Source organism: Balaenoptera ricei, chromosome 6, assembly GCF_028023285.1.
Source record: "Balaenoptera ricei isolate mBalRic1 chromosome 6, mBalRic1.hap2, whole genome shotgun sequence".
In the NCBI taxonomy this organism is placed as follows: domain Eukaryota; kingdom Metazoa; phylum Chordata; class Mammalia; order Artiodactyla; family Balaenopteridae; genus Balaenoptera; species Balaenoptera ricei.
The window spans coordinates 58,742,113-58,766,279 of NC_082644.1; the positions used below are offsets into that span (position 1 = coordinate 58,742,113).

General features: G+C 42.1%; 1 non-coding gene across 1 annotated transcript; it reads left to right on the forward strand.

Moving 5' to 3' along the window:
* The first annotated feature begins 4,559 nt into the window (after positions 1 to 4,559).
* Positions 4,560 to 4,631, forward strand: TRNAH-GUG (transfer RNA histidin (anticodon GUG)). Its single transcript has one exon. It is a non-coding gene; the product is annotated as a tRNA-His (tRNA).
* Positions 4,632 to 24,167: the final 19,536 nt, after the last annotated feature.

Sequence of the window (24,167 nt, forward strand, 5' to 3'; positions counted from 1 at the left end):
GAGCGATCCTTGGTTCCCTTACATGTATCAAATTCTCTTATGTGTACCAAATTTGTCCAGGTTTTCCCTCCCTCCATTTCTCCCTCTTCTCTCTCTCTCTCTCTCTCTCTCTCTCTCTCACACACACACACACACACACTGCTCCCTGGGATGGGGATGAAGTTAGAGAAAGAACCCAAGAAAGAAGTGGTTTTAAGGTCCCTATAAGGTCATAGCTGTCTGGGCCCTGGCTGGAAACAGGGCTTGGGGGGAGAGGACAGAGGGGCCTTCTTTGCAGGGGGTTCCCAACCTGTCTTTGTCTGAAAACCAGGCCCTGGGCCAGCCGCAACCCAGTGGATTGCTGCTGCTGGCCTCCAGCCCAGTGATGGATCTGACTGTCATTTCCCTACCCCCAGTGAGGGAGGAGGCAATCTAAGAAGAGGGATGAGGAGGAGAACACAGAGCTGGGTCTGGGAAAAGGTAGGAGGGGCGACACTGGAGGAAGGACTCAGCTGGTGGGTGGGGGGGCGGGTGGAGGCCTCCCTGGTCCCAGGGCCCTCTTGTCAGTCCCTGCTCCCCTGTTGGAATCCATTATGAAAAACCAGGGAAAGGAATGACTCCATCAGAGGGAAAGTCTTGTACTCAGGCAGCAAGAGGAAAGGCAGAAAGTCTGTTGCTCCATCACTTCTCACAGTGAGAGGCTGGTAAGCAGCAATCGTATTAAGTTTAAAAACTTCCTGAAAAAGGAAGTCCACAATATTCTTCTTCGGGAATGAATTCCGTAGCTAAATGCTCCTCACAAGCAAGACGTTCCTCTTTACACGCAACTTAAATCCAGAGACCAACCCCTCTGTATTTAACATATGTTGCCATAGGCAGGGAAATAAGGTTCACAACATTTAGAAGCAGACAAAAAGGACAGCTTCTGTGAACTTAAGAAAGAAAGTATAGCTGTAAGGACTCATCTGTTTGGATTTTTTTTTTCCCTTCAAAATCTTTACATTTGGCTATTGTCTGTGAATGTATTTCTCTAAATTAAATGTATGGCACATCAGAAACGTAAACAGTCTGACAGATCCTCTAGTCCAATTCCCCTTACCTTATTTTTTTTAATTTTTAAAAATTTATATATTATTTTTGGCTGTGTTGGGTCTTCGTTGCTGCACGCGGGCTTTCTCTAGTTGTGGTGAGCAGGGGCTACTCTTCCTTGCGGTGCGCAGGTGGCTTCTCTTGTTGCAGAGCATGGGCTCTAGAGCGCGCGGGCTTCAGTAGATGCAACGTGTGGGCTCAGTAGTTGTGGCGCATGGGCTTAGTTGCTCCATGGCATGTGGGATCTTCCCAGACCAGGGCTCCAACCCGTGTCCCCTACATTGGCAGGTGGATTCTTAACCACTGCGCCACCAGGGAAGCCCTCCCCTTACCTTATTGTTGAGGAAATAGAGATCCAGCGAGGTCTAGTGACTAGCCCAAGGTCACACAGGTAGAAGGACTGCAGAAAGGACTTGAGACAAAGCAGGCTTTCTCTCTTTCTCTCTCTCTTGCTCTGGTTCTCCACCAAGTGGTGCCATGCTTTCCCTGGCTTTCTCTACTTCAGTCTAACTTGAAAACTAACTTTAAGCAATATAGGTGTATATGTATTCCTCTCCATGACATCACCTCATATATTCTATCTGGTTATTCATGTGTTATTCACCTGTATCTGTCTCACTAAACAAAACTGCATGAAATAATGATACATGTCTCTCCTATTCTCTGTTGAATCCTTAAGATCCAGAAAAATGGCTGTACTATAGTTGGTCCCCAACAAGTCTTTGTGAATGATATGTTAGTGGGAGAGTGATAATAACATCAGTGTTGACATAGTAAAGTCAGAAAAAATAATCACCTAGTAAGTTGCAAAGAAGTTGGAAATGCCATCAGAAACCATGTTTTGATTCCATCAATTTACCCCTTTGAAGTGGGTTGTACATACTGGTGCTTGTAGAAGAAATCTGAATGTATATCCCTAAGAAGACAGTGACGGTCAGGAGAAAAGCCCGGTAGTTGTTCAAAAGCCCATTCCTCTTTAATAGGCAGGAATATTTCAGAGTCCACCACAAGATGACTGACATCATCAACTAAACGGGAAGCCCATACAGATGCCAAAGAAAAGCCCTACCTGGTGAACCCAGAAGCTGGGAATCTCTCCCGTGTTCGGAGGTCCTGCTCCACAGTCATGTCTGCCTTTAGGCCTACAGCCTCCCAGACTTCTCCAAGCTGGCGTTTCCACTAGTGCCATGGCTGGAAGTCATGAACGCTGTTCACCTAAGATTTCCAACTCTGCCTTGCAGGCACATGGCCCCGTGCTCTTCTTGGTGCTTTAGTAGTAGGGCAGAGTCACGTGACCCATTCTAGCCAATGAGTTTTGAGAAGAGCTTTTAGTTGCTGGTTCCAGACACTCCAGATCTCTCTTTCCATTTGTAAAGCAATGAAAAAATGTTCATGGAAGTGGTTGTTCCCTTAGCCTGGGTCCCTGAGTGAGGAGGTACAGAGCAGGGCCCTGCAGTGAACATGGAACACAAGCAAGGGAAAAACTTTCCTTATTCGAAGCCACTGGGATTTGGGGGCTGTCACATAGCATAACCTAGCCTGACAGATGCAATGTGTGAGGTAATCTCAGGGGTGGTAATGACTGTGACATTTCATAATATTGCATCCTGTGAAGAGAAAGTTATTCCCTTTTCAAATCTCTTCCAGTTATTCAGATGAGTCGAAGAGAAGCCTTGATCAGAGGCTAATATGTTTTTTAACATCTCTCCTACTGTTGCCCACCTTCCTTTTTAACTGAGAGCAAAACTTGGGCTCAGAATATCTGGCTGGAATTTAATTCTATTGTTTTGTTTTCATAGTTTATTTCATAGTGATCTCTATTTAGGGAACATGATACGGTGTTTTTCAATTTATGGAATGGTACAAAATAATATAACTGTCATTTCTACAGTGCTTACTATGTGACAGGTCTACTTTAAGTTTTTGGCATGTCATCACCTATTCAGTCCTCAGAATTCTATGAAGTAGTTACCATTATTATCTCCACTTTACAGATGAGAAAACCGAGGCACAAAGGTTCAAGAAGCAGCCCAAGTTCCCCCACTTAGTGACAGAGCCAAAATTAGACTCTAGAAGTCTGGTTCCACAATTTGTACTCTGTGAGTTGATTTTTTTTTTTTTTTTTTTTTTAAAGAGAGAGATTTCCCTTATTGTTCAGTTGGTATGCACCCATTGCAAAAATTATGACGGTGGTACACAAAATGATGGTGCTTCGGGAACCTCCCCTTTGCCAGCCAGGAGATTTGCTTTGCCTCCTTGCCACGGACTGACCTCTTAGCAAATTCCCCCACCTGCATTCCTGTTCAGGCCACAGGGCACTGCCTTGCTTCCTGCCCAGAATGTATAAGGCTCGCTCAGGAACTCAGGGCAATAGTTTTCTTTGTGACCATGGAAGAAAAATGGATTTGTGAGAGTTTGAAGGAAGATAGAGAAGGGGCCATAGATGATCAGAGGGGAGGGAGTGAGGGAGGGAGTGACCATTTGTGTCTGAAGCTTTTATCTGCAGAAATATCCTCCTTCCAGAAGCACTGGAGCTCTTGGCAGACACCCAACAGATGGATTCTGTTCTTGCCATCCCATGCACAGTGCCAGCTAGCCCCAGCTGCTCCCAGGGCCTCTCCATTCAGAAGGCTTAAAGGAGACACCCGATTACAACCCAGTGATTAGAAAGAGGTTTTTCTGTGTGTTTCCTTTTAAGGTTTTCAAACCTTGGGGGATAGCTTGTCCAGACAACTTTAATTTTTTTATAACAAGGAAATTTCTTAAAAATATCTCCTTGAAACTTATTTAGCATGGAGCACTCCAGTTTCTTTGTGTGGTGGGTTGCTAACGTTATCAGAAAGCTTTTTTTTTTTTTTTTTTGACATTACTGTGGCTTAAGACAAATATTCCAGAAAGAAGAAAAACCTTTAGGGACCAATGGATTTGAAAGAAGGCCTTTCCTCAGTCAGGGTGTGCTCACCCTGGCTTCCTCTAATAGGGCAGAACAAGCCTCCCTGATTCTCTCCAGTCCTCAGTCCATTTTGTTCTTGCCATATTTTTTATGTCTCTGCTGCCTAAGCACATGGAAATAAGGCTAGCAGTGGAGAAACCACAAAAGAGGCTCAGATTCATGTGTCATTTAATGCAGCGTAATTGGTGGTGGCAGTTCGGGGTGGGAAATCTATATTCATTATTGGTTAAAAGTAGGAAGCTTGAGTGAACGGGCTGGGTTCTCTCAGCCTTGTTACTTTGATTATCGTTTCCTGACGGTGACTCCAGTGAATCTTACGTAATACAATTGCGCCCGTCAGCCAAGGAGACATTATTAGTTTCATGTTCAGACACTTTGTTATTGTTCCTTTAAATGACTGGAGATTACCGAAACACTGCTCCTCTTTGCCAGTATTAAGAAAATGTACATCTTTAGGCAATAGATGGCAGTGTTTCCACAGATTTTAATATCACAGTGGCTCTTAAAGGAACCCTGGCGTTCAGCTCCCTTGTAGCTCGCCGTGATCGTATAGTGGTTAGTACTCTGCGTTGTGGCCGCAGCAACCTCGGTTCGAATCCGAGTCACGGCAGGAGGGGAGAAGACTTTTGGAAGAGAACAGCGCAGGTCCCAAGCTGCCATCCAACAACATTTTGCAACCAGGCATAGAATAATAAAAATCAATAAAACGGAAACTGCTGCAAATATTTTAAACTTTAGAGAGATGACATGCGCAGAGTGGCTTCATTAATGCCCGAATCCTGTTGCAAGCGTGTTGTATGTGGGTTATTTTATTTGCCTTGACGGATAATATGATAACACTGGAGTGTAGTGGACATGTAATTATTATTAATTACAACTACTTAAGCTCTGCTTTGAGCAGACTCGTCAAGTCTGCTTGCTTTTGAGCCTTGCCAGGGCTGTACAGTAATAACAACCCTGAATTATTTGGAAAGATGTCAGCGGGAGATGTGGAAATCCTGTTTAACCAGGCATGAATTGTTGTTAGGAGGTTTTTTTCAGGATGACAGAGAGAAAATGAACTGTCCCTTATCAGTAATTGCAGGAAACATTTTGTTTCTATGATATGAACTGGCTGTAATTTAACTTTCCTGCCTCATTGGATAATGTAGGAAGCCAGTTGTTGCTCAAAACAAAATTCTATGAAGTGGGCATTTGGGTCTGATAAAGGGCATATTATAAGTAGACAATGGGGCTCAAGCAATAAATAATGTCCATATATGGTGGAACTTTTTAAATGACATTTTCCAAAAGACTGGGGTTTGTGTTATAAATGGCTAAATGTTGAACTAATGTGAGTAACACAGCTTTAATGGGCCTTTCTCCAGGACTTAAAAACATGAACAATACAGCCTGAAAATGTCAAATATAAGTATGTTATAATGAGGTTTACTGCTCTAAAATTATAGCTCGCCATGTTTTAAATGAAGGATCACTAGAAGGTGCTTTTTAAGGCCTGTAGGCCCTATTTTATGGATGACTGAGCAAAAACTCATGTTTGTTATTTACGTAACACTAAAAACAATTTCAAATAAAAATATATGCTGAGGGTAGGACCAGATTCTATTTAGTTCTTCCAGAGTCAGTGAATTCTTAGAAATAATATTCTAGAAATATTGCAATGAATATCGCCCCTCTCTTCCAAAAAAAAAAAAAAGAGCCATTTCTCTTTGATTAGGGGCTCAGAAAGATCGGCCTCAGACTGTCATGAAGTAAAAAAATATATATATATATCTGTTTATTGTTTCTTCCACGACTCACTTCCAAAACCATTTTCCACTCTGAGGTCTCTTCTTCCTGTGCTTTATTCTCTAAACCTCCCCATCCCACCCCTCAGCCCTGCATTGCTCACAAATTCTGCCTTCCCATCTCCAAAGGGCCTCGCCTGGCCTCTGCCTCAAGTCTGCAAGACCTCCTCAGCTGGCTGGTACTAATAATGCTTCTAAGAAGACAGCTGAACTGCAATTGTTCTTTAATTTAAAACAGCTTAAAAAATAAGCCCAACCCAAGACTTTTTGTATTCTGTTAGGAGACTGAAAATGCAATGAATTAATCATTTGAGGAAGGAGATTGTGTCAGCCAGAATCCAGTGGTTGCAAGTGACAGAAACACAACATGTACTGATTTAAAGAGAGGCATAGATCCAGGCACAGGTACAAGGGGGCTTCAGAAACAATAGGAACCAGGTTATTAAAGATGATCAGGACACACTCTCTCCATCTCATCCCACATTTCTTTCTGAATGTTGTCTTTATTCTCTCAAACTAACTTCTTTTTTTTTTTCCCCTTCAATGTTACTTTTATTTCTTTCCTTTGTTTTTCCCAAAAGGACAACGTTGCGATTTTCACACATTTTGATATAAGCTTCACCAGGCAAACTAAAACCGAATGCATTACAAAGGAAAGTAGGGAAAACAGTGGGCCGCTTGATATGGACATCTGCTAGGTTGGTATTACGTTTTACTTTTTTTTTTTTTTTAACATCTTTATTGGAGTATAATTGCTTTACAATGGAGTGTTAGTTTCTGCTTTATAACAAAGTGAATCAGTTATACATATACAAATGCCCCCATATCTCTTCCCTCTTGCGTCTCCCTCCCTCCCACCCTCCGTATCCCACCCCTCTAGGTGGTCACAAGGCACCGAGCTGATCTCCCTGTGCTATGCGGCTGCTTCCCACTAGCTATCTATTTTACGTTTGGTAGTATATATAAGTCCATGCCACTCTCTCACTTTGTCCCAGCTTACCCTTCCCCCTCCCCGTGTCCTCAAGTCCATTCTCTACGTCTGCATCTTTATTCCTGTCCTGCCCCTAGGTTCTTCAGAACCTTTTTTTTTTAGATTCCATATATATGTGTTAGCATGTGGTATTTGCTTTTCTCTTTCTGACTTACTTCACTCTGTATGACAGTCTCTAGGTCCATCCACCTCACTACACATAACTCAATTTCATTTCTTTTTATGGCTGAGTAATATTCCATTGTATATATGTGCCACATCTTCTTTATCCATTCATCTGTTGATGGACACTTAGGTTGCTTCCATGTCCTGGCTATTGTAAATAGAGCTGCAGTGAACATTGTGGTACATGACTCTTTTTGAATTATGGTTTTCTCAGGGTATATGCCCAGTAGTGGGATTGCTGGGTCGTATGGTAGTTCTATTCTTAGTTTCTTAAGGAACCTCCATACTGTTCTCCACAGTGGCTATATCAATTTACATTCCCACCAACAGTGCAAAGAGGGTTCCCTTTTCTCCACACCCTCTCCAGCATTTATTGTTTGTAGATTTTTTGATGATGGCCATTCTGAGTGGTGTGAGGTGATACCTCATTGTAGTTTTGATTTGCATTTCTCTAATGATTAGTGATGTTGAGCATTCTTTCATGTGTTTGTTGGCAATCTGTATATCTTCTTTGGAGAAATGTCTATTTAGGTCTGCCCATTTTTGGATTGGGTTGTTTGCTTTTTTGATATTGAGCTGCATGAGCTGCTTGTAAATTTTGGAGATTAATCCTTTGTCAGTTGCGTCATTTGCAAATATTTTCTCCCATTCTGAGGGTTGTCTTTTCGTCTTGTTTATGGTTTCCTTTGCTGTGCAAACGCTTTTAAGTTTCATTAGGTCCCATTTGTTTATCTGTGTTTTTTTTTTTTTTTTTTTTTTTAATCTGTGTTTTTATTTCCATTTCTCGAGGAGCTGGGTCAAAAAGGATCTTGCTGTGATTTATGTCATAGAGTGGTCTGCCTATGTTTTCCTCTAAGATTTTTATAGTGTCTGGCCTTACATTTTCAAACTAACTTCTACATGGCAGGAAACATGGCAGCCAGCAGCAATTCCTGATCTTTACACTTACAGCATTGTTGCCTGCAGGAAAGCCCCTTAGTTACTGTTCAAAAAATCCTGGGGAAAGATCTGATTGGCTTGGTTTGGGTCAGGTGTCCATTACTGGGCCAATCAGTTATGTCCACGGGGACAGAATCATATAGCACAGAGAGTGCCCTTCCCTTGTCTTAAGGCCAGTCCCAAAGTGAGGGAATTGCCAGCCCTGGAACCACCTCACTATTTTCCCATTACATTCCTAGACCCACTATTTGGTGGCTGTCTATTTCCACAAAGCCATGAGTTCACTTCCCAAACTATTAACATCTCTACTACCTTGCGAAAAAAGAAAAGCAGTTGGGGGGAGGATAGTGAAGGGTGTCAGAATATGACAATTTCGTGGACTCAACTTGGAGCTTAGGGACATAGTCGGAGGAACTGCTTGAACAAGCGAGTGCGTCACGTTCTCTCTCCTCTGTGTCCACCCAGAGGGTGCGGGTGCTTTCTTGCCCTTGGTGACTACTTTCCCAGCCTGGCCAAGAGAGAGCACAAAGTCTTCTGACTCTGCAGGCAGAAATCTACTTGAACTTGGGCAAGTTACCTAAGCTCTCAGAGTCACATAAATAAAGAGGAGGGAGTTAATGCATGAATTAAAAGAGAAATGTACAGACAAATAAACAAAAAACACTTAGTACTGAGGCTCGTAGTACAAATGCAACACTGGCACCTAGTAGGGTTGCAACAAATAATATTTATTCTTACTCATTCAGGCCTACATGGTGCCCTCCTCCTCCACCCAGCCGCCATGGGTAGAACCTCTGGAGTGAGATTTCCATTAGGAAACAGGGTCCTCGCCATGGTTTCAGACATTTTAAAAAGTGATAGTGTAGACTCTAAACCAGGGGTAGCACAAGTCAGGGTACACTAAGTGACCAGACCTTTATTCAAGTTTGCCGTCCTGGTTCACCCCTCTTTACATGGTTACCATGACCGAGGGTCATAAAAATCAGGGGTTGTTTTCATCAACAGAGAGTTTGTTGACATTGGCTTTCCTATCTTGCCTTCTTGCTGATGTTGAAAGAAATTGAGTTTTAGTTCTAAAACCCATACCAAGTTGGTTTTCAGAAATGTTATAGCCTGAGTTATCAGAGGAAATTCTAATTTTTAATTATATTAACTTCGAGACAATATCTGCTTTGAGTTTTTTAAAAAGCATTTTACAGATATCTCAACAGACCCCATTGTTACTTCCATGCTCACATTGTCTACATTTAATACCAAAGCCAGTACCTACTGATGGAAAATCAGAGTGACTCTGATCTAATCTTTCAGAAAATGTCTCTCCAAAATGTCAACTATAAAGGATTTCAGGGCAAAGGTAAGTCATTCACAAACTAGACTCCCTGACAACTTTTTAACATTATGGATGAAACATTAGAGTATAACAGAATCCTTGTTTTGATCGCATGGCTTTGGCAGCTATAGCTCTCACCAATCAATGACATTGTTATCGCTTAGATTTGTTTATTCAAATTGTAAAATAATTTGCTCATTGAAAAGTCAGGAAACCTCCTTTGTCGTCTTTTCTTAGGCATCAACTAAAATAGCAAGAGGAAGTCTTAATTCTCTGTATAACCTATTACTTTACGTCCCTCATGTTGGTGTAGCTGCAATGGCCTAGGGAGTTTGCTCAAGTAAAACATTTTACCTGTGTAACTGTAATGGAGTAACTAAATTAAAAATTCAGAACTACATATGCTTGCTTTATTACCATAAGCTTATGGCTTTAGCTGAATGCCTCTTTCTTGCTCTCTAAGAGAACCTATAGTAGGCCAGACCTATTTTCTTAATCTCCACCATTAACCTGTTGAATTGAAGAGAGTTTATATTCCACTATGTTCTATTCCATACTTTAGTGAGCTTTCATAAATAAAACAAATTAACATTTATTATTAACATTTATTTTTCTGATCAAGTCATCAGTTGAACAGCCTCAAGTAAATTGGTAATCAAATGAGTACTTCATTATTTCAAAATCAACGTCTATCTAGTCCCTAATTATAAAGAAGGTAAAGTTTGCTTTTGTGCAATAAAAATACACTAATGCACAGAGAATGGTTTCTTAGAACCACATCCGAATGGATGGAATTCCCTTTCCGGGAGCGGTGTGGGGCAGAAAGGATGGCTGGAGTTGTGGCTGCCATCCCCGAGGTGGAGGCAGGAGGTGGCCTAGCTCATTGGAGCGGCAGTGTCCCCAGGAGTGGCAGCTGGTGGTGACTTGCGACAAGAGAGCACTTATCCACCGTCAGCTGCAGCAAATTCACCCACAGGATCCCAGCCCTGAGAGATGACGTGCGGGCTGTTTCTGCTTTCCGTAGCTCAGCCAAGAGGAAGCGTGAGACACCTTTCTGGTGCCCCTGCCTGTTCTAAGGTGTTGTGACTTATCTCAATCACATCACCCTGAAAGGCTGAAGATCTGTGGCAAAGGCCTGGAAACGTGGGCCTTCCAGGGAACTGACTGGCAGAGGAAAATTCCCACAAAAGCTGAATCAGAGCGAAAGCTTTTCTAGGCAGATGGGGATTCAAATCCCACCTCTGCTGCTCTGACAGCTTGACTTTGCACCTGACCCCTTTGTGCTTCGGTTGATTAGCAAAACAAGGGGGATATGAGGGTTAGATAAGGCGAATGCATATCTGGTGTGACTCCCGGGGGTGATGACAGTGAAGGGAAGGATTCCATCCCTTCCCAGGAACACAATTTTTGTTCTCTGTTGCTTTTGTGGACTTACCAGCATTCAAAAGTCAACCCCCCCCCCCCCGAAACAAACCAAAAAACATGCCTTGGATGCAACCTCTGGTCGGCAGCAATTTTAACACTCTCGTGTCGTCACCTAAGCCCTGCCATCAGATTTCAGGTCACGTTGCCCCCGGAAAGATGAACTTCTGTTTTCCAGCTTGTTTGATAATGAGCATAGAGCTAGGCGGGGAGGTCACGGTCAAGCCGACTCCAAGATAAACATGAGTTGCCACTAGATGGCGCTGCTTGTTGTTATTCATCAAAGACAAGGGGCTCTTTTTTTTCTTTCTTTCTCTCTTTCCTTTTTTTTCTCTATCCACGGATTCCTGGCCCAGGGTGTCTGCAACTGGGATCCTAATCATACCAGAATTCTTCTGTTCTCTGAAGGGAGGTTCTATTTTCAGCATATTATCATCAAGATCTGAGGACCAAACAGATTCCGCCTACAATCTGGGGGAATTACCCCAACAGTGTTGCCTTTATCCAGAGGTGATTTTAAAAGAATATATTGTATTTGGACGTCAACGTTCAAAGCCTCCGAGGCAGAAAATTCCATTTCAAAAGAAAGTGTGATTAATGAAGCCACATAAATCCTGTAGATTTATGTCGAGGCTGGAGCAGTTTCAGAAATCACACAATACAAATCAAAGACGCGGGTTTTCCTACATCCTCCCTCAGTTTCTCTTATTCTTATTTCCGCACCATCTCATCCTTTCCTCCCCTCTTTCCCTTTCGCAGTTTCGTGAATACATGTATCCCAAACTCCAAAACAAGAGGGAACTTGATCAGAAATCCTAAATACAGCTGGTTTCAAGCTCCAACCATCACCATTTCTCCTCGTTCTTCCCCCAAGAGATGCAAAGACAAGGTTGAGGCTATAGCAATTAACTCACACACCTCACAGACTGCTTATGAAAGCTGAGTCAATTCTGCAACTCTGTGTAGTAAGACTCTCAGCTTTAGTGAGGGCTCTTACTTAAAGAAAGCCAAATTTAAAAAATAATGTAGATTCTTACTAAAGGTTTTCTAGAAGAGGTGGTATGGGAATTCTAGAGACTGCCTCACGTAGAAATTTATTCAAAAATCTCCTGTAGACCTAACTCTAGAGTCTCCTTCAAACTCCCCACTTATATCAGCCTCTAATTGTGCCCCTGACTTTCCTCCAGGTTCTTGAACCATCCACTCTTCTATACTCTACTCCTACGTCCTGTTCACACTCCCTGCGCCTTTCATAAACTCTGTGCTCCCTGCCATGCTGGGCGTCCCCTCAGGGCCCTGCAAGTGGTGTCCTCAGGCCAGTCTGACTACATTTGCTTCCACAAATGAGCCCATTACCCAGAGTTTCAACGAAGAGTACAGTACCATGTAATCAAGTGGGTGTCCTGGAGTGGTCTGGTGGTGAAGCACACGAGCTGTGGAACCAGATTCGTAGGTTGAAATTCCAATTCTACTCTTTACTTGCGAGGTGGCCTTCGACAAGTTACTAAGCTTCTTTGTGCCTCCGCTTATCCATATATAAAATGTGGGTGATACTAGTATCTCCCTCAAAGGGTTGTTGTGAGGAGCGAATGAACTAATATAGGTAAAGCACTTAGAAGACTGTCTGGTTCAGAAAAAGTACAGTATTCACTGTAACTATTATTATTATAATTGCTAAATTATTACTATTAATATATGCCAGATATAATGATAGGTAAACAGATGGTAAGAGTATACAAAATAGAGGATATCTTTGTCTTCATGGAGCTTTCGGGCTAATGGAAGAAACAGATAAGTCAACTGGCTCTTGCAATGCAGCATGATAAGATTATGAAAAGGAAAGCCACAGGTATGATACCAGTACGCATAGATCTTTAGTCCCTAGTTGGGAGTCTAGAGAAAGCTTCCCTTTGGCACTGAGACCCAGAAAGGGTCAAGGATTCATCTTTACAGAGAAAGCTACCAATACACTCATCTCTTCCGGTTTTTGTGGGAAGAGGATAAGCGGAAAAGAGGGAACCTTGTTGCCATCTTTCTTGGGTTTCAGCCCAGCTCCAATGCAGTGAGTCTTGAAGAGAGTCCGGTGCCATTTAGCAACTTGGGAGTTCTGCATCTTTAGGGACTCTAGGAGGCTCCCAGGACAGGGCACATATAAAAGCAGTCAGAGCAAAAAGATAAAAATGGACTTATTTCTGATTGTCCTCCTGGGCACACCCTGAAGTACCCAGGCATCTCTTCAGCTAGAGGAGTGGTGAGGGCAAGGGTGGACAGTCTATGACATCTGCTAGGCTTGATGAAGCAGCCGGGAAATAGAAAGGTGTATGCGCATTGGAAAGTAGGTTTTTCTTTTTCCTGCTTTTAAGGAATCATAAGCTATCTAGTTTAATCATTTAGCAAACATATACTAAATGCCCATACTGTAAAACATGGAGGTGCAATAATGAGGACAAAGCAAGCTCTGAATGGGATTGCAATCTAAAGGAGAACATAGGCATAAATTTGATTACAATCCATCAGAATGTGTCACCATAAAGCCTCGTGGGAACACAGAGGAGGTACAGAAGCCCTATAAACAAGACATGCAGCCTGTATCTGACTTACAGAGATTACAGTGGTAGAAGCGGGGGAGGGTACAAGATGAAGGCAGGGACAGGAAAGTCATTTAGAGATTAGCAAGGTTATCATACTATGAACAGAAGCCTCTCTTTTTCCTTTAAGCCCAAAATTGTCATATAAATTTAAGATTCTTCCTGAGTCACAGTTCAGGAGGATTTGGGAACACTCCCAGACAAGACCACTCCTCCATTCTCCCAGCCAGTGTCACCTTCATTTCCAAAGCATTCCCAGGGAAGAAAGGCAAAGGGAAAAGAAAGTAAGCCGTTGAAAACAGATGAAAGAGATAAAGAAAAGAAGAAAGGATGTTGTGCCTATACAGAAACATGGCTGCTACCAAGCTCTCCAAGGAAGCTCATTTTTCTTCCTGTAATCATAAAGGATACCCAGGTTTATCCATTCTGTATATAATAGTTTGCATTTTCTAACCCCAAACTCCCACTCCACCCCTCTCCCACACCCCACCTCCTGCAACCACAAGTCTGTTCTCTGTCTGTGAGTCTGTTTCTGTTTTATAGATAGGTTCATTTATGTTGTATTTAGTTTCCACATATAAGTGATCACATGGTATTTGTCTTTCTCTGTCTGTCTTACTTCACTTAGTATGATAATCTCTAAGTCCATTCATGTTGCTGCAAATGGCATTATTTTGTTCTTTTTTATGGCTCAGTAGTATTCCATTGTGTATACGTGCCACATCTTCTTTATCCATTTATCTGTCAGTGGACATTTAGGTTGTTTCCATGTCTTGGCTGTTGTGAGTAGTGCTGCTATGAACATAGGGGCTACTGTATAGGACAGGGAACTATATTCAATATACTGTGATAAACCATAATGGAAAAGAATATAAAAAATGTATATATATGTATAACTGAATCACTTTGCTGTACAGCAGAAATTAACACAACATTGTAAATCAACTATACTTCAATTAAAAGAAAGGAATACCCAGGTGAGATCCCCCCCGTAGAGAAACAACTGAGATGCAGAGGCTGAGCATATTTCTTTCATTCTTTCACTCATTCATTCATTTCAGCTAACACTTATTGAATATCTGTTCTATTAAGGTGTTATTCTATGTGTTGGGGGGAAAATGAATGAAATAAGGCCTCTGCAGTGAAGTAGCTCATGGTGCAATAAGACAGACAACCAAGCAAACCAATATTACAGTTGCACACAATAAGCTTTTGACGCACTATGGCAATCCTGCAGTTTGACGTAAAACCTGGGGATTAGGTGGCCTGAGATAAGCTTTTGTGAATATACGCACAGAAAAAGGATGTAGCGATATCTGAAATTTCGATCACACCAAAATCCAGATGTGCAAAGAAAATGTAGTCTCTTTATATTGCTTATTATCAAGCTGGCCTTTCTTATAAGCCCCACCCTATGGGTAGAAAGGCAGGAAATAACTAACTGCCCAATTCAGTTTAAATTTCAGTCCAATCCCCAGATGTAAATATTCCCTATAACTAATGCTCAGTCTCTCTGAATAGTGGTTTAGTCTTCATTATTTCTGCCGCTTTCCCCCAAATTCTCTACACGGTGGCCTCAGGTGCATGGTTGGGGCAGGTAGCAGGGCTCATGTGATCTTTTGGGGGTACAGGGAGGGGGTCATAGACCACACAGCGAGCGTCCCTGTTTTGCCCTCTATTCCTGCTGGGACACGTGCTGAAGGCAATGGTGGCGAACCTTGTGTTCTGGCTCCTTTCACTTGGTCAGGTTCTCGTGGCCCTTCCTGGCCGACTCAGCCACAACCTGGCTCTCTCGATGCTGAGGATCCCTTTAAACCTCTGCCACATGACCTATCTGGCCCCATGGAAGACTCACTGAGTCTCTGTTCATCTGAGTACCATGGGAATTGGTGGGTCATCTATGTCATTTAAAAACCTAGAGCAGAGCAGTAAAACTCATTTCAGATACTCTGCCTGTCCACGCCACAGACTAAACCCCATGTCTCCTAGGTAGGGATCGGGGACTTGAGCCCTCCATATTTACCCAGTCGTCTCCCTCATCTCTAGTCCAAAGGCTCATGAGGGGAAATTGGAACAGACCTGATCAGTTCACCCTTCATCCTCTCTCTCTAATTATCCCCCAAATGCTGGCAGCGCTGGAAGAGTGGACTTCCCTTCTCCACCTCTTCTTCCTACCTGGATGTCCCTTAGGTAAAATTCTACCCAGGCCATCAAACCTAACCCCCAGATATGTCAACTTGGAGGTAAAGGAATTTTAAAAAATCCTTTCCCTCTCTATAACGCCTCTCTCTCCTGCCCATTATGTCACTCAAGATGCCAAGAACCTACCCTCAGAGATCAGCCTCTGAGTCAGTAAGCCCTTTGGCTCAAGTCTCTGAGAGATGCAGTGAAGCAATGATTTAAGAAGGAAATTAAATTCATGTCTTTAATATCTACCAAGAGCATATCAGTTGTAAGATAATAGAATTGTATTTCTCTGTCTTCTAATTGGGTAGTCCAAGGAATGTCATTCTGCAGGTCACCTCTGGGTAAACTGTGACAAGTGTTTCAAGCTCAAATAAATTTAGGGGATGCTGAGATAAACAAGGTTAAATAGGTTTATTTAATGGGAAACCATCAGAGCCCTTAATATACTAACGTGTTCTGGGAACACGTAGTTTCCCAGTTGTTTGACCATGGAGCACTGTTTTTCACATCTTCAGGAAACAGTGTCCTGCAGAATATAGGGATGAAAGACGCTGACATTCTTTGTCCCCAGAATCAGTGAATACCTCTATCCCTCCATCCCATCTTCATTAAGTCAGCAAAGTGTTAAGGCAATTGTGTCTCTATTTCTTGTTTCCTAACTGGGCCCTCTCTCTACTCTCTCAAGCCCTGGGCTTATTTTTAATGAAAACAGCTGTGACATCAGTGTTAGAAGCATGAAATACCTGGAATTAGACAGTTGGAGGCGCTAGAAATTATAAGCGTTTATACCAAAATAAACAAACAAGCATAACCCCATTTATTCCAAAATGAGAGGTAAAAGGACTCAATTCCCAGGAACTCTCTGGTGGAGAAGCAGGCCTGCCTGAGTTGCCCTTGTGAAGAATGGGAAATGGATGACGGCTCATGGTTAAGGAATGCAAAATAAAGATCTTATGACTTTCAGTATAAAAATATATATGGTGTAAGATTACTGTACCATTCCCCACAATCAGAAAGAATATTCCCTGCACGGCCTCAACAGCGAAAACAGAATCTGAGTAGACAGAAAAGTGGGATCAACGGGAAAGTTCTGGCAAAAGTGCTTTGCAGAGAACATAATGATCTTAAAATAGGTTCCCTAAAAGGAGCATTACGTAGGAAAAATAACCAAATCTCAAGGGATATAGATGAGTTTCTTTGGGGGGACAATGATGGATGAGAGGAGATGGCAAGAGAAAACCATAGACTGCTGGGATAATGGGCCCAGCGACCCTTTTACCTTCCTCAAACTTTTCTTCTGTCCTTGTGTAAACAGAGGAGAGGCCTGACTCGACACGCAAAGTGAAAAAGGGGGGAGAATTTGATATTTCATGTGCAGCCACATGTGGGCTGAAAGTATAACTCATAAAGAAAAAAATCCGTCTCATCATACACATCTCTGTGTAAGCAGGATTGATTTACACGAGTAGCTTCAGCATGAGAAAACATCGTGAGCACACAGGAAAACAGTAGGGAGTTCCAGGGCCCCAGAAGAATCAGATATTACTGGCCACTCTGTGCTTTCATGTAGAGGAGCAATAAAGCATCCTTAAGAATGAAGTTAGAACACTTTTTGCTCCTAACCCTATTGCCACTCCTGCCCTCTCAGTCTTCCTCAAAACAAAACATGATATATGCGTTATTTTCTAAGTCAATCAATCAAAAGTAGTTATATTGGTAGCACCCTTTGAATTAATTTGTAAAATTGCTATTGTTCTTCGGGCATACTTGTTCCTCAGGAAAGAGTCGTTAGAGATAGGAGTGGTAATTTGAGCTGTCATGAATCCCTATGGCTCTTAAATAAATAAAATAAAAGCCATCCATACCAAGACTACTGTTGTTGAGAATCCAGAACCGTGGAAACGCCGCTGCTGCTTCCAGACCAGGCTGGGAGCCTCTGTGAGCATCATTGCTTAATGTGCCTACCAGACTCCCCTCCCTTCAATTTTAGCAAATACTTTTTTGGTTTTAAGAACCTCTTGGCCTATAAGCCTTACTGACTTTTAAATTTTAAAGTAGTTCAAGCTGGATGTTTATCAGGTGCAATTGAAAGGTGCACAATGAATACATGGACCTTAGCAGAATCAGGAAGGAGCTTTACTTTCTTTTTCTTACTCCCTAGGAATGTTTACAGGAGACTTTTTAGAATACATGCCAGACTGGAAATATGGTGGTGAGCAAACAGGTTCTATTGACAGTCAGGGAGATCATGGCCTATTGGGAAGAGCTAACACTTCAATGATTGCTTGAAATTAATCAATTTCAAGTCTTTGGTGTTCTATAAGGAAAAGTAGCCAATAACTAGAGGCCTCATGTCTGGGTGGGGAGGAAGTGACAGTTTCCACAAGGAAGTGATGGTTAGTCTGACCTGAAGGTGGTTAGGGGTTAGTCCCATCTCCACGGGCCAAGGTCTCCTTTGCCGTCATAACCCTGCGTAGTAGCATGATAGCTACCTAAATTTTAAAATATCTCTTTTGATTTTTCAACTAACTGAACTGACACCAGCCAGTTTATCTGATAATATTAATGGGAATATGAGTTTTCCTATGCTTTTCATACTTCCTGTAACATTATTAAGTTGAAAACACATAAGAGAAAATTTTGATCTGAATAAAATGAAGTGCTAAGTAGAAAAGTGGAATAAATAAACTTCAAGAAAAAAAATATTACTTCTAATTCTTCTGTGATTAACTGACTTTGGAGTCTTAAATATCTATAAAAATTCTGACATATCTATATATTTTTTTACTCAATCAAAAATCATGAAAATATACAAAAACTGGGTATGGTTCGGTGCAAAGAATATATACTATTGTTGGACGTCACCGCTAAAGGTATCTCAAAATGAATATGTGCTAGAACTATACTCAATATTTTGTAATAACCTATAAGGGAAAGGAATCTAAAAAAGAATATATATATATATATAATATATATGTAATCTGAATCACTTTGCTGTACACCTGAAACTAACACAACATTGTAAATCAACTATACTTCAGTTAAAATTATTTTTTAAAAAATGAATCTGTGCTGCTATGCAAGTTAGCACCTGCCCAATCCTAGTATGGCATCCTTTGCTTTGCTGAAATGTTTCCAGTTGTGATAAATCCACTGTCCACTGGTGTGTAGCAGGCAATTTACATTTGTCAACTCTCATATGTAGATCTCTCATAGCTCATATCTCATATCATATCTACATATGTAGATATGCTAACTCATATTGATAGCCCATCTTCTTATCTTCCTCAGTGGAAGAGGTAATCTGATTTACCATTTTTATACTGTATACTATGTATTCCTCTTAGTATCCATTGCATTCCTTTTATATTTTTATTATATACTATATGCTATGCATTCCTTTAGTATCTTAAATTCCAGCTAGGTTTTGAATGACCTGTTATGTTCATATACTTACATATTATCTCCTGAAGGAATGTCTATACTCTTGAGATCCGGGACCAGGGGTTTGATGCCTTTTCAACTTTTTTCTGTCATGCCCAAAGCATCTCATCCAATAATTAATATTGATATTAACTTAACAAATATTTCTTGACATGTATAAGACACTGTTTCTAGGTCAAGAATTTGGAAAGTAAATGTTCTTTCTGTTGGTGTGACTGCTACTTATCTCATTTAACATCTGGTTAGAACTGTCATCTATGAAGAAAAAGGAAGGGAAGGAGGGAGGGAGGAAGGAAGGAAGGAAGAGAGGGAAGGAGGGAGGGAGGAAAGAAAAAGCTTACTTCTCTATATTTATGTATACTACCATTATTTCATGTGGTATTAAATGCCTCTTTTACATAAGATCAAGAGTTTTAAAATTATGTGCTAGTTCTGCAACAAAACAGTTGCAGGCAGGATGTGAAAAAGAAATCAATGCAATTTACTTATAATTAATTTAAAATTAAGTTAAAAATGAAAAAAATTGGCTTACTCTCAGTGGTGCTGCCGTTGAACTGTCATTTAAAAGCTTATATAATTAGTGGAAGCATGTTAATTGAATTACGGCAATTAAGTCAGCCTTGAGACAAGAGGGTCCCTTCTGATTGGCGAGACTGTGGTAATTCTGTAACCCATTCTCACCTGTTAGAAAGTTTCAGGACCATGTCTCATCCTGCCCCTTAGTACTTTAGCTACCGGAATGTAGCCAAATCTTGATTTCTCTGGTGTTAATTATCTACTTTGTGGGTTCTTTGAGCCCTTGGATTCTCCTCCTTTCCATAGGTTACTGGGTTGTTAGCATTGATGGTAGGCTGGAGCCATGAAGAGGCCATGCGATTTACATCTATTGGTTTTTTGTTTTTTAAACTACCAAGTATCCTCACCAGTAAAAGATAAAGTGTGTGTGGGAGGGAATGAAAATATTTGGGAAGTTGTTGTGGAGAAAGTGATTATCTTTCCAGCCCTCTCTTTAATAATGTCGCTGTTGATTAAAGCTTAGAGAAAATACTGAAGCAGGAGTTCTCATGAGTTTGGGGGCTGTTTGGGGACTCTAATTGTCCATGTTAACCCCTTTTTACAGATGTTGTAGAATGAGCTAGCTATGTCCCTAACCTGATATTAATAAACAAAGTAGGGCTTCCCTGGTGGCGCAGTGGTTGAGAGTCTGCCTGCCAATGCAGGGGACACGGGTTCGAGCCCTGGTCTGGGAAGATCCCACATGCCGCGGAGCAACTAGGCCCGCGAGCCACAACTACTGAGCCTGCGCGTCTGGAGCCTGTGCTCCGCAACAAGAGAGGCCGCGATAGTGAGGGGCCCGCGCACCGCGATGAAGAGTGGCCCCCGCTTGCCGCAACTAGAGAAAAGCCCTCGCACAGAAACGAAGACCCAACACAGCCAAGAATAAATAAATAAATTAAAAAAAAACAAAGAACAAAAAACAAAAGTAGCCTTGGGAAATGTCCTGCCTCTTTCCAGGACTAAATTTACTCTATATAGTGAGATCACCACGGTTCCTTTCAACTCTAAAATTCTCCAATTTTTAGTCCGTTCACAAGGACAGTGCCGTGTTTTCTAGGACTCTGACATGGATTGTTCGCCTTCTATGCCCTGGGGTGTTGAAGCTGTACAGGCAGAAGGTCTGCCAGCCAAACAAACCGATGGGAAGTGTAGCTGATGCCACTAAGGACAGGCAAAGGGGAGCGTCAGAATTGTAGGTTCCTGCAGAAGAGGGAAAGCAAAAGAGAAGCCAACAGAGGGGAGAAGCATACTGACATGTCTGAAAACAGCAATCCTGGGAAAGTTCTGCGAGCAGGGCCAGCCCCATACTGTGCAGGACGTGGTGCAAAATGAGAATGTAGGGCCCCTTGTTCCAAAATGAAGAATTTCAAAATGTCGACCCTGTCCGTGGGCCTGGCTGGGAGGGATTAATTCTGTTTTCCAGGGGTTGAAATCACAGGAACTTCCCTCTCTGGATCCCCTGAATCTGCAGGGCTCACTTCAAGTCTGCTTCTCATTCAGCGCTATGTTTCTTTCTTGCTTGCTTTTTTTTTTTCAACAGTGCTGCTAGCTGTATAAATATTTTACAGTTCCCCTATGAAAAGTTTCCAAGGGGCCCATGTTAAGGGAAAAAATCTTTGAAAGGATTTTTTCCATAGCAATTAAAACCTTTCAAAGCACCAAGAGCTCCCCAGTCTTACTTTAGTGCAACAAACCTCTATTTTTTTTGACCAGTTTGGATGGCTCTGGGTCTGAAAGTAAGCCAGCCTCTTTGTTTGGTGACTTTGTGGGCTGCCGATAGACATTTGGAATTTAAATTCATTAGATACATGGCAGAGCTGGGGATGGAACCCGCGGAGGGTTTAGGAATGCTGTGATCAGAAACTCTAACCCCGATTTCCTGTATCTCATTTACAGGGGTAAAATGACTATAAATCAAACTAAAGCTCATTCTGGCTCCCCAGATGAAGTCAAATGTACACTCTGACTTATGCATATACCATTTTTAGTTAACGCACCAATAAAAATAATTGTGCAAGCCTAAATTTGGAAGTGTTCCCAGTGTTTATGACAAAACTTAATATAGCCAGGCGCATTGAATGTAATATGGGAATTTTATTGAAATGAAATTAGTCCATCATGTAAGCTCCACATTTCCCTCAGATTTCTTGGACTTCATATGAGAGCTCTTCTGGGGACCCTAATAGGGTCCTGCAAAATTCAAGTACAGTGTGTAGAGACAGAGTTCAGACTACAGCTGCACACTGGGTAGGATGGTGCACCCCGAGTTTCCGTGCAGCAAACCACACACGCTTTTCCAAGCATGCCCCTACTCCCTACCCTGGGCTATAAGCAGCAGACATATTCTTGTGGTTTTGCTCAGGACACAGGTCTCCTGGAGAGGTGAAGATAGGGTTCGTTTGTAACTCTAGTAAGCATATTATGTGCCAGAGACCTATTACGTAACTTGCCTGGGGAACCAGCATGGCAACAGCATTGCCTATGTCCATGTAGTTTGGTAGCTTGACCGTATTTAGGGATGGAAGTCCGGGGGCTATGGGATGCTTTTTGGCTGCTTGAAGGAGGACACAATATTTGTGCCTTTGAAATTTAGGGTTGGGGGTGGTGGTGTAGGGATAAGGATATTGGAATGAAGGAATTCAAATTCTGATATGGATTATATTTCATTTACAGTGGTTCACAAACTTTAATTTGTACATAAACACTTCCTGGGGCACTTGTTAAAAAAGCAAATGCCCAGGTCCCACCACAAGAGATTTTAACTCATTACATCCTTAGATGGACCTACGAATTGGCATTTTAAGCAGCACCTCGGATGACATTGACACAGTTGGTCCCAGGATCTCAGTTTTTAAAATACGGTTATCAGGTTGGTCATCAATACCAACAAACAGACTTCGATTTATTTAATTGCTGTAGACTGAACATTCCCCTCTAAATTCATATGTTGAAACCTAATCCCCAAAGTGATGGTGTGAAGAGGTGTGGCCATTGGGAGATGATTAGGTGGAGCCATGAAGGTGGAGCCCACATGAATGGGATTAATGCCCTTATAAAAGAAACCCCAGAAAGCTCTCTTGCCCCTTCAGCCCTGTGAGGACACAGAGAGAAGGTAACCATCTATGAACTAAGAATCAAACTCTAACCAGACACCAAATCTGCCAACACCTTGACCTTGGACTTCCAAAGCCTCCAAAACTGAGAAATAAATTTCTGTTCTTTATAAGCCACTCAGTCTAGTTTATAGCATCCCAAAATGACCGAGACATTACTAAGTGTTTATTTTTAAGGTGTTACTATGTGCGTAAGGAAAGGTCTGGACCATCTCCTTCACTGCCTTCGGACCACCATCTAGAGAGGTGTCTAGCCTATTTTTTTCCCAACTCAGGAGACAGATATTTTATAGCTTCTTTTTATAGCCTGTTTCAGCGATTAATCATCATTACTGTTAAGACTTTTCTCCTTAGGTCTATACAGATTTCTTCTTGCTGAAATTGGAGCCCATTTCCCCCATTCCGCCCTCAGAAGACATAGAGAATAATTGGATTGTGTCTTGATAATAATCCTTTATGGATTTAAAGAAGGTCAAATGTACCTTCCCTTTAATCCACATGGCAAACAGTTTTGTTCACGGTCAGGGGCCATTTTCCATCCTTATGACTCCAGTAGGTCCAAGGATGGCTGAGTTAGGCCTGGACCTCAAACACCTCAGGTGCCTACTCAGATTGCCTTCCCCGAAGCCGTCTTGGAGGGGCTCTGGGAATTTAAGGAGTTGTTGTTGGACATTGACATCACCACTTCACAGTTTACATGGGGAGAGCAACTGTCTCTTCTTTGACCTTCTCTCAAACTCCATTCTTTCTACTTTCCCTTGCCTTCCCTACATTTCATCCCTCTAATTAACAGACTATAAAACCTTGTCTGACCTCTGTGGTCGGAGCAGAAAATGAATTGGGAAATTTAAATGGAAGTTGGGCACGGCCTTTCCCCTCTGTGGTGGTGGCGGAAAGCCTCTGAGGTGGCCTCCTCGCGCTCACGCTTTGTGTAATTGTCTCCCTTTGAGTGTGGGCAGGGCCTGTGACTGTCTTCTCATCAACAGAATATAGTAAAGGTGGTGGGATGCCATTCACATGAGTATGTCATGTTTTATAAGACTCCGTCTGGCTGGCGAACATGCCCCCAGAGACTCTGCTTGCTGGCTTAGTGAATGAAGCCAGTGGCTATGTGGGCAAAGCCCATGCAGCAAGCAACCATGGGTGGCCTTTGGGAGCTGAGGGCAGTCTCCAGCCAACAGCCAACAGGGAACTAGGGCCCTCAGTCCTACAACTGCAAGAAAATGAATTCTGTCAACAACCTAAGTGAGCTTGGAAGCAGATTGTTCCCTGGTCAAGCCTTCCCATGAGAATGTTGCCTGGGCAACAACTTGATTGCAGCCTTGTGGGAACCTAAGCAGAGGACAAATGCAAGCTGTGTTCAGAGCCCCGACCCACGTAAACTGTGGGATAATAAGTATGTATTGTTTTAAGCCACTAACTTTGTGGTAAGTTATTACTTAGCAATAGAAAACGAATAGAATGACCATTTGATTTGACTTAACCTGGCAGTGTGTAGGGGGAACTATACAAGGCTGATGAGAGAAGGCCTCCAGAGAAACATTTAGCCTGGGAGGGCCAAGATCAAAGGGGACCTAGTATCTATATACCTGTAAATATTTCAGATTTTAGTGGATGAGGAC